The 11,824-nt window shown below is 44.7% G+C and overlaps 1 pseudogene; it reads left to right on the top strand.

Annotated features, from left to right (window-relative positions):
• Positions 1 to 1,475: 1,475 nt before the first annotated feature.
• On the top strand, positions 1,476 to 4,641 carry LOC136310664 (ADP-ribose pyrophosphatase, mitochondrial pseudogene; annotated as a pseudogene).
• The last annotated feature ends 7,183 nt before the right edge of the window (positions 4,642 to 11,824 follow it).

Raw genomic sequence — 11,824 nt, 5'->3', positions numbered from 1 at the left:
ACTCCTGCACGCCAGGCCGATGCTCTACCACTGAGCCAACCGGTGAGGGCCCAATATTCTTGATAAAATGAGAATCACACGGGCAATCTCTAACCCCAGAACAGTTCATAGTGACAGGCCAAAGATTTGTTCTGGTTGTGTGTACAGTTCCTTTAGGGCTTTCTCATAGATGGGACCATAACATTGTCTGTGTCTAGCTCTGTTTGTCTGCTTCAGATGTGTGTACCTCAGAAGACAATTTAGGAAAGAGGATTTACCCAGTGGTGTTCCAGAAAATAATTCTTTTGGTCTCTACTATATTATTTCAATCAGTTCCTTCCCTCAGGGCTCCTTTTGTGCCATGATCACCAAATGATCTGATTTAACTGTCTTATTCCCTTTAATAATGCTAACAACAAAACAAAACCCCTCGGTACTGATTTTGATGTCTCTTTCCAGGTGTTCTGTGAATTATTCTTTGGCCCCTGGTATTTCTGAATTATATTTAACACCATGCCTTCCCTGTACCCTTGCTTTCCTCAAGTGCTTGTTGCCCCTGAGTATCTGATTGTCTATATTTGAACATCTCTTCTTTTTGATTCATAGTAAATATTGACCGTGGCATTCCAATACAGTGGTACCTTGAGATAGGAATTTAATTCGTTCTGTAACTGAGCTCGTAAGTCAGTCAACTCGTATATCAAACTGCTGATACTGGACCCATGCACCAATTCGCCAACTAGCAGCAGCTTCCCGAATCACGACTCGTATCTCAGAATTTCGCTCGGATCTCGAACAAAAATACGGACCAAGTCGCAGCTCGTATTTTTAAAAAATTCATATGTTGGCCTGTTCGTATCTCAAGGTACCACTGTAATGAGAATTTTACAGATCCTAGAATCATAAAATGCTAAATCGAGAAGGGCTTTTTCTAGATAACAGAGGCCAATTGATTCCTTTTATAGTAAGGAACCAAGACCCAGGGTAGACAAGACAGAGCTACACAGCCTATGGTGGAGGATAATTAGTATCAGACCCAGTACTTCTGCTTCATTCATTTCTTGTGAGTTAGATTATGATCCCTGGAAATAAGAATATGAGGAATTTAAAGGTATCTTCTACAAAAATGTTTGTGTTTTCACATCAGTGGTTTTCCCAATACGCTTCCAGGAGGCTCAGAGGAATAGGTATTCCATGATAGCAAAAATACCATAAGAAGACACTAATTACAGAGCTGGAACTGTGTCCCTTAATGATCAGCTTTCTTTTCTAGTGATACTTTTTACAGTGTACATAGTAAATTGTCAACAATGATGAGGATGAGGATGGTGATTAATGATGACCAGGTCTCATATATCTCCGCTCTCAGTCTTTTCCTACTATTTTGTTCTCTACAGCCCCAGTGGTTTCTATAAGTTTCAACCTTCTGGAAGCCTGGCTCATTTAGTTTAGAGTTCATAAGGGTGATGGGTGGTATTTGGTAGTTGTCTTCCACAATGATGATGGTGGTAACTTCAAATAGAGATCTACTACTAATCGCACGTGCACGCGCACACACACACATTCATAAACTTGAGGAAGTGTGTTTCTAAAACAATACCAGCTATCACATAAAGGAGCATTGTCTGGTCAGGTAGTTTAAAAAATACTGGATGAAATGGAATTAAACAGCATAGGGTTGATTTGTTTTGTTTTTACTGAAATTCACAGGATCTGTGAACTCTGAATTTCTGTGGGAGGGTGGTAAAATATGTAGAATTTCCCAAAACACATTTGATCATCAATTAATTCACTGATTCCTTCAACATCTTTCTCATGGGAGTGGTGTAACATGGAATAAACTTTGGGAAATGTTAACCATCCTTTGGGTCTCAACTAGAGTATACAGTACTCCATTTGTTCTAAAACCACGTTTCAACTCTTAAGATACCTTTCTCTAGGGTTGGTTTTCTTGAATATAATGACTCAGCCTTGTGCCTCTTCTTCCCCTTAGTTATTATTTCAGGACGTGGGTGCTGTTATTTCTCAGCCTGAATTTCTCCAGACAGAGAAATCACAGGCTGTTTGACCTCACATGTGAGCTGCTCAATTCTCATAACCGTTTCCATTGCCCTATTCTAATCTACAGTTTTCAAGGTGCAGGGTCAAAAAGTTAATGATAACTATAATAATGACAACTAGCATTTCTGAGTGTGTATGTTGGGCCAGATATTATGCTAACAGATTTGCATGTAACTTTCCACTTCACTGCCACCACAGCCCTATAAGGTAGATATTACTATGTATTTCCCTTTCACACATGAGGAAACCAAAGTACACTTAAGTAACTTTGCACAAGGAAGTCCCATTTAAGACTGTGAAATGGAGGTTTGTACCTGATTGTGTTCAATCTTAAGGACTATGGCACAGCCCTTCCAGTGTTAGTTCTATTTTTTAATGTAAGTGCTGCCTCCCCAAACCAGAGTTCTTTAAAAACAGAGGCCATGTAGTCCAGACCTCAGTATGATTGTCTGTGCTTGCCATAACACCTGGCATGTGTTCCCAATGCTCCTTTGAAAAGAAAAATTAGGCCCTGGATGGTTAGCTCACTGGTAGAGCATTGACCCAGTGTGTGGAAATCCCAGGTTCAATTCTGGTCAGGGCACACAGGAGAAGCGACCATCTACTTCTCTTGCCCTCACTCTCCCCCTTTCTCTCTCTCTCTCTCTCTCTCTCTCTCTCTCTCTTTCTCTGTTGCCCTCTCGCAGCCATGGCTCAATTGATTTGAGTGTGTTGGCCCAGGGCAATGAGGATGGCTCCATGAAGCCTCTGGCTCAGGTGCTAAAAATGGCTCAGTTTCATAGCATTGGCCCCAGATGGGCAGATCATTGATTCTGGACAGGGGTTGCTGGGTAGATTCTGGTCAGGGCACGTGCGGGAGTCTGTCTCTCTATCTCTCCTCTTCTCACTTAAATTAAAACAAACAAATAAATAAACAAAGAAAAGAAAAATTCAACTACTTGCCCAAGCTATTCAGTTGGTAAATGATGGGCCCAAGATTTGAAACCATTCCCTCACCACAGGCAACACACCCTCTGATTTCACACCAAGGGATCTCTCCTTCCCCTTTGAGCCACACTCATAGGCCTTTGAGCATCCCAGGGAAGGAATTTTGTCTTTTCCCAGCCCCCCAACAAATCCATTCTGCCTTCTCCTAGATGGCTGTTCTAGACCTAGTGAACTAAATCTACCCTAATGGCAAACACTCTGGTAGCAAGAAATCACTTTTGCTGTTGTGAGATAATTTTACTCATGGTGTTGGGACGATGTTCTCAGCTCCAGCTCATCATGTTTGGGAGCCCTTCCAGATGTGGAAGTCTTTTAACATAAAATAAAAATGCAACAACGCCCAGAGTGGATGTTGGGCAGAGGTCAAGGTGTACCCCCTACTGGCAGGACTGCACTGTTGGCCCCATGTGGTACCAGTGCTCCAGGGTCACAGTTGGAAGATCCCTGCTTAAGAGCATCTGAAATAAGGCCTGGCACAAGTTTTAGTGGCGGAATCTGGACCTCTGTGGCAGCCAGGCCTGCAGCTGCCCCAACACCTGAGCCCATTTTCCTCAGGTGAGTTTCCTCCAAACTTCATGTCAGATTCAAATGTTGCTGCTGAAACCCCCACAAGAAAGCCAGCACACCTCTAGACCTTGGCTCTAAAGCAGCGGTTTTCAACCTGTGGGTCGCGACCCCGGCGGGATCGCCTAAAGCCATCGGAAAATATATAATGCATATCAGGTATTTACATTCCCAATCATAACTGTAGCAAAATTACAGTTATGAAGTAGCCACCAAAATTATTTTTTGGTTTGGGGTCACCGCAACATGAGGAACTGTATTGTGGGGTCACGGCATTAGAAAGGTTGAGAACCACAGCTCTAAAGTGAAGCCAGGTCCCCAGTGAAAAAGTGAGCTGGCTGGTTGAGTGGCCAGAGTACAAGGCTGTTGAGTACCCTGCTGACTGTGTCTTGGCCTGGCCCATGTGAGTGGGTGAAAGGGACTTCTGTCCTAAATTTAATGAAAAGGGGGTGGGCATGTGGAGAGGAGCAAGAATGGTTTGTATGAGGTTGAAAATGGAAGACCTAAAATTCCTTGAGCAGATCTCATCATAAATAGGTGGAAAAAAGATAGTAAGGGGAATAAAGTTACCCACCCTGTTTGGGGAAAAACATTCTGCTATTTGTAGCCAACAAAAGAGAAGGACTGTGTAGAATGGGCCATTTAGGGGGATGGTAGGTCTGGGAGAGAAGGCTGGTGTCACATTGAACAGAGAATTTGGTGAGGAAGCCCTGAACTCCTTACAGAAACCCAGAGCAGAAACCCAGGAGTTGGACAAACAATGGCACAAACTCTTCAGCCAGGAATATTTTGTGGTCTCTAAAGGCCATGCGGATGATCCTTGGAACACAGATAATGTGTGGATGCACACAGGGGCTGTGAACCACCACGAAAAAACAGAGGAGGTAATGCCTTCCTCTGGAAACTGGCAATGATGCCAAGAAGGTTAAATGGGCAGACGCCATTGAGAAACTCAAGCTTTATGCCAGCCACTGCCAGTTTTATTCAGTTATGGCTAAGAAACAAGGTGCTCACTGGAGTGAGCACACGTACCCTGATTTCAATGGATAGCGGCTGGGAGTCTCGTGTAAGCCAAAGAGCATGGGTGGATAAGAATCAAAGAGCCCAGAACTCGCCGTGAACAGGACAGGGAGAGTTTCTTCCATTAGGGGTAATTTCCAAAACTGGTCACAGTATGGAGGCTTTGTACTGGGGAATAATATTAGACAAATGTGAGGAAATGGAATCACAAAAGTTTTGGCTTCTCAACTGGAAGAAAAGTTATATAATCACCTGCTGTATATGTTGTATATGTGGCTTTAGCAAAATAAAACAACTAATGCTCTTTGAAGAACTGTGGGTAAAACAAAGAAATTTATCATCTTTCTTTTTTTTAATTTTTTTTTTTTTTTTTTTTTACAGAGGCAGAGTCAGAGAGAGGGATAGACAGGGACAGATAGGAACAGAGAGATGAGAAGCATCAATCATTAGTTTCTCGTTGCGCGTTGCGACACCTTGGTTGTTTATTGATTGCTTTCTCATATGTGCCTTGACCGTGGGTCTTCAGCAGACCGAGTAACCCCTTGCTCGAGCCAGCGACCTTAGGTCCAAGCTGGTGAGCTTTTGCTCAAACCAGATGAGCCCGCGCTCAAGCTGGTGACCTCGGGGTCTCGAACCTGAGTCCTCCGCCTCCCAGTCGGACGCTCTATCCACTGTGCCACCACCTGGTCAGGCAAAGAGAAATTTCTTACCAACTATAGCCTCTACTTTTTAGCCAGCTTGTATTGGTCAATTCTTTCACCTGATGTGTTAAATTGTGGTCTAATCTAAGGTATAATCTGATTTTTTGGAAAATATTTATTTTTCAAATTTAGCTTTATGTGGTCTTGTATTTGTTGCGTAAGTATGGAAATTCTCTGGTTATTCTTATTTTTAGAAACTTCAGTTTTACGGGAAATTTTCCATCTCTATTTTAATCTATAAGAATCAAGTCCTCATGAACCAGAAGAAACGCAGTAACAAAATGAGCTGAATATCCAGCCCTCTGGTTATCGGAACTCTTTCTCTCTTAAAGGAGTGGACTAAGCTCACCACAATTAGTTCCTCTCAGAAGATGAGACCCTCATCTCAGAAGGCCCTAAAATGTGAATTCCTGTCATGAGGAAGTCTTTATCAGGAGATGTATATATATATAATCTCAGCCTAATAAAAATACTATTTACGGCCCTGGCCAGTTGGCTCAGCGGTAGAGCGTCAGCCTGGCGTGCGGGGGACCCGGGTTCGATTCCCGGCCAGGGCACACAGGAGAAGCACCCATTTGCTTCTCCACCCCCCTCCCCCTCCTTCCTCTCTGTCTCTCTCTTCCCCTCCTGCAGCCAAGGCTCCATTGGAACAAAGATGGCCTGGGCGCTGGGGATGGCTCCTTGGCCTCTGCCCCAGGCGCTAGAGTGGCTCTGGTCGCGTCAGAGCAACGCCCCGGAGGGGCAGAGCATCACCCCCTGGTGGGCAGAGCATCGCCCCTGGTGGGCGTGCCGGGTAGATCCCGGTCGGGTGCATGTGGGAGTCTGTCTGACTGTCTCTCCCCGTTTCCAGCTTCAGAAAAATACAAAAAAAAAAAATACTATTTATACTTACCATTTCTTAATTATATATATTATATAATCTCAGAGAAAGAGAAAGAGAGAGATGTTTGTAGTTAGTTTGCAATCACAGGGATGGCCTCTGACAAAAAAGAATGAGAGGATTCCCACAGCAACTATTAGGCCAGAAATACATTTCCTTCCTCCTTCCTTCCTTCCTTCCTTCCTTCCTTCCTTCCTTCCTTCCTTCCTTCCTTCCTCCCTCCTTCCCTCCCTCCCTCCCTCCCTCCCTTCCTCCTTTTCTCCCTCCTTCCCTCCCTCCCTCCCTCCCTTCTTTCCTTCCTTCCTTCCTTCCTTCCTTCCTTCCTTCCTTCCTTCCTTCCTTCTTTCCTCCCTCCCTCCCTCCCTCCCTTCCTCCTTTTCTCCCTCCCTCCCTCCCTTCTTTCCTTCCTTCCTTCCTTCCTTCTTCCCTCCCTCCCTCCCTCCCTCCTTTTCTCCCTCCTTCCCTTCCTTTCTCCCTCCCTCCCTCCCTTCTTTCCTTCCTTCCTTCCTTCCTTCCTTCCTTCCTTCCTTCCTTCCTTCTTCTCACCACATAAAACAAGTCAGTTAACTTTATTTGTATGTAATATAATGTATGGGAAACGAACTCAAACCACTGCAATGAGCCTTTTGTGGCTAGGGGGAAACCCACTATTGCAGGCTCAAAAACTTCTTAAGAAAACACATCGATAATAATAGCTAATGCTCACAGCCCATTTACTGTGTGCACACATTCATTTAAGTGTTTTGTGTAGAGTGACTTATTTATTCTTAGGGATCACCCAAAGAGGAGGGCACTCTCGTGTCATAGCTGGGCTCCCTGGGGAACAAACTCTGAGAGGAAGATTAGCATTGCAAGATGTTTCTTAGGGAGGTGGTCTTGGGATCAACTTGGGGAAGGGTTGGGAAGGATGAAGAATTCAGTAGAGTGAGACCTTGAGGTCGAAGCCCAGTAAAGTCCTCAGCCAGCCTCATATGGAGCTCTGGAGCTTGGGAGGCCCCTCCAGCTGCCTTAAAACCGTCGAGGGATTCAGGTTTCTGCATCCCCGTTGACCGGTCATTGGGTGTGAGCTACTTCTGAAAGGAGGTGTGACCGTGGGAGAGGCGATTTTCTCAGCCAAGGCAATCTCCAAAGAGGGCTAACTGCTGAAGGTCATCTTCTGGCAGCGCTTCCAGCAGCTGAGACGGGGAATCTGGGAAAGGGGAGGAGCAGGCTAATCATAGGGTTGATCACATATTGTTCTCTCTGTTTTACAGATGATATAACTGAGGCATAGAAAGGTTACAGAACTTGAACCAAGTTTTACAAGAAGTGAGGGAGGCTCTGGGGCTCCGCAGCCCACCCCTTGGCCATTCTAGAACAGTCCCTCCAATAGTTACCCTCCTAGACTCTCCGGGTTTCTGTGCACTATTCCTTTAAAAAAGAAAAGAAGAAAAAAGAAATTATCATTATATCTCTTTCTACATGCACATTGGGTCAGGGTTCCCTTTTCTAAACCCGAAGGACATATGCACGGTTTCATTTGTTTTTCTCTTGGAAGATATTGTATTTCTAAGGGTGATGACAATTGTAAAAAGGTAAGCCTGGATGGCCATTATTTTTTATACTCAGGAACAAACTTAATACATTGCTTTTCTTTGTGAATTTTATAACTACTTGATTTTAGGATGGAGCCATTTTGTCCAATGTATTAGTCTCATTTCAGTAACTTTCTTTCTATATATTATTTATTTATTTATTTATTTCTGACAGAGACAGTGAGAGGGACAGAGAGAGGGACAGACAGGCAGGAAGGGAGAGAGATGAGAAGCATCAATTCTTTTTTGACCGCGGGGCTACAGCAGAGCAAGTGACCCCTTGCTCAAGTCAGCGAATCTGCACTCAAGCTGGTGAGCTTGTACTCAAGCCGGATGAGCCCGCACTCAAGCCAGGCACCTTGGAGTTTCGAACCTGGATCCTCTGCATCCCAATCCAACACTCGATCCACTGCGCCACTGCCTGATCAGGCTCATCTCAGTAACTCTAAGGTGAGATATACTTTCTGTCTTTATTTGAATAATTGAGGTACCTGGTTGGCCTAACATATTTTAGGTGTTCCTACATCTATAATATACTTCATTATTATTTTTTTCAAAATGTAAGCTCCTAAGAAAGTACATTTACACACACACACACAATAATTATTGAAAAACACTGAAATAATGAAGGTCTGATGTCTCAGATTTAATATATCCAAAACTGAATTCTTTATTTTTTCCCTAAGAAAACTGTACCTACCTCCCTCACTCTTCCCTGGTCATTGGCACCAAAATCCACTCAAGTTACACAAGAAGACAAGGAATTATCCTCTGTTTCTTGCTTTCTCTCATTTCTCACCTCTAATCCATCTGCAAAATTTAGTCAACTCTACCTCCAACAAATATATCCAGAGTCATTCATTGCTTTTCACCTCCTCTGAGCACCTTAAGCCACCATCCCTTCTTTTCTAGACTATTATCTCTCTCTCTCTCTTTATTTTTGTATTTTTCCGAAGCCAGAAATGGGGAGGCAGTCAGACAGACTCCCGCATGCACCCTACCGGGATCCACCCGGCACGCCCACCAGGGGGCGATGCTCTGCCCATCCGGGGCATTGCTCTGTCACGACCAGAGCCATTCTAGCGCCTGAGGCAGAGGCCGCAGAGCCATCCTCAGTGCCTGGGCAAACTTTGCTCCAATGGAGCCTTGGCTGCGAGAGGGGAAGAGAAAGACAGAGAGGAAGGAGGGGGAGGGGGAAATGGAGAAGCAGATGGGCGCTTCTCCCGTGTGCCCTGGCTGGGAATTGAACCCGGGACTCCTGCATGCCAGGCCGACGCTCTACCACTGAGCCAACCGGCCAGGGCTCTAGACTATTATCTCTTAACAATTGTCCCTCCTTCTACTCTTGTCCTCCAGCAAGTCTTTTCCCACAAAAAAAATGAAATAACATTTTTAAGAATGTCAGTTACATCATATCCTACCTTGCTTAAAACTATTCAATGGTTTTCTTTTTTACATAAAATAAAACAAAAATTCCTTATCCTGGACTACCTGTTCTAGATAATGCCTGTGCTCTAGTACGGGTCGGGAACCTACGGCTCATGAGCCAGATGTGGCTCTTTTGATGGCTGCATCTGGCTCACAGACAAATCTTTAATAAAAAAATAATAACATTAAAAATATAATACATTCTCATATATTACAATCCATTCATTTTCTACCGCTCATGTTCATGGTTGTGGGTGGCTGGAGCCAATCACAGCTGTCCTCCAGGACAACACCAAATTTTAATTGGATAATGCATAACGTACATGGGCCATTGTGAGGTCAGAAAGTAAACTTCCCTCCTTTTAATCAAGTAGTCAGCTAGCTAATTGCAGAAACCCTTTTGACGAAGAAGATGGCTAAAACAAAAAAAGATGAGGAGTATTGTACTTTTCAGCAGGAATGGACACAGGAATTTGCCTTTGTGGAGAGAGCAGGTTCTGCAGTGTGTCTAATATGCATTGATAAAATTGCATCGATGAAACGGTCAAATATAAAGCGGCACTTCGACACAGGACATACTACATTTGCATCGAAATATCCAGCAGGGGACAGCAGGAAGAAAGCATGTCAAGAGCTACTGTGCAGAGTGCAAGCTAGTCAGCAGCAACTCCGTGTTTGGACCCAACAAGGTGACTGGAATTTGGCTAGCTTTGCTGGTGCTTTAGCAATTGTGAGAAACGGAAAGCCATTCACAAATGGGGAGTATGCCAAAACATTCATGCTTGATGTCGCCAATGAACTTTTGATGACTTTTTGGATAAAGACAAGATAATCAAATAAAAGATATGCCTCTGTTGGCAAGAACTGTTCACGATCGTACCATCATGATGGCAAATCAAATTGACACAACACAAGTGAAGGTCATAAATGCAGCACCATTCTTTTCTCTCGCTTTGGATGAGTCAATAGACGTAAGCCATTTATCCCAGTTCAGCGTGATTGCAAGGTATGCTGTCGGTGACACACTAAGTGACAAAAGTCTTGCTGTTTTGCCTATGAAAGAGACAACAAGAGGGGAGGATTTATTCAAGTCTTTCACTGAGTTTGCTAAAGAAAAAAATCTACCGATGGATAAACTTATTTCGGTGTGTACTGATGGTGCTCCGTGCATGGTGGGGAAAACAGAGGATTCATAGTGCTTCTTTGTGAACATGAAAAGAGACTCATCCTAAGTTTTCACTGCATCCTACATCAGGAGGCACTTTGTGCTCAGATGTGTGGTGAGCAGCTTGGTGAGGTGATGTTGCTGGTCATTTGGGTGGTCAACTTTATTGTTGCCCGAGCTTTAAATGATCGCTAGTTTAAAACACTGCTGGATGAAGTTGGGAATAATTATCCTGGTCTGCTTCTGCACAGCAATGTGCATTGGTTGTCAAGAGCGAAGGTGCTCAGCTGTTTTGTGGCTTGTCTGAGTGAAATCCAGACTTTTCTTGAAATGAAAGACGTCGAGCATCCTGAGTAGCTAACACTGAGTGGCTCCTGAAGTTCTACTATCTCGTGGACATGATTGAACATCTGGACCAGCTCAATGTAAAAATGCAAGGCATTGGAAATACAGTCTTATCCCTTCAACAAGCAGTGTTTGCATTTGAAAACAAGCTGGAACTCTTCATCGCTGACATTGAAACAGGTCGTTTACTACACTTTGAAAAACTGAGAGAGTTTAAAGATGCATGCACAGGGCCCTGGCCGGTTGGCTCAGTGGTAGAGCGTCGGCCTGGCTTGTAGAGGTCCCGGGTTCGATTCTCGGCCAGGACACACAGGAGAAGCGCCCATCTGCTTCTACACCCCTCCCCCTCTCCTTCCTCTCTCTGTCTCTCTCTTCCCCTCCCGCAGCCAAGGCTCCATTGGAGCAAAGATGGCCCAGTCGCTGGGGATGGCTCCTTGGCCTCTGCCCCAGGCGCTAGAGTGGCTCTGGTCGTGGCAGAGCGACGCCCCGGAGGGGCAGAGCATCGCCCTCTGGTGGGCAGAGCGTCGCCCCCTGGTGGGCGTGCCGGGTGGATCCCGGTCGGGCGCATGCGGGAGTCTGTCTGACTGTCTCTCCCCGTTTCTAGCTTCAGAAAAATACAAAAAAAAAAAAAAAAAAAGATGCATGCACAGCAAGTGACCCTGCTCAACATCTTGATTTCCAGCAGCTAGCGGGCTTCACTTCTAATCTTCTGCAATCATTCAAAACTCTCTTTGGAGAATTTTGTGAGCGCACTCGTCTTTTTAAGTTCATCACTTGTCCACACGAGTGTGCAGTGGACAGCGCCGACCTGAGTTACATCCCCGGTGTCTCCATCAGAGATTTTGAGCTACAAGCTGCTGACCTGAAGGCCTCAGACATGTGGGTGAATAAGTTCAAGTCACTGAATGAAGATTTGGAAAGACTTGCACGACAGCAAGCAGAGTTGGCAAGCAAACACAAGTGGGGAGAAATGAAAAAACTTCAACCTGCGGACCAACTGATTGTCAAAACTTGGAATGAGCTTCCTGTCACATACCACACACTGCAGCGTGTGAGTATTACTGTACTGACAATGTTTGGCTCTACGTATGCCTGTGAGCAGTCTTTCTCACATCTAAAG

This window comes from Saccopteryx bilineata, chromosome 7 (assembly GCF_036850765.1).
Source record: "Saccopteryx bilineata isolate mSacBil1 chromosome 7, mSacBil1_pri_phased_curated, whole genome shotgun sequence".
NCBI lineage: Eukaryota > Metazoa > Chordata > Mammalia > Chiroptera > Emballonuridae > Saccopteryx > Saccopteryx bilineata.
This window is presented reverse-complemented; position numbering and strand designations above follow the sequence as displayed.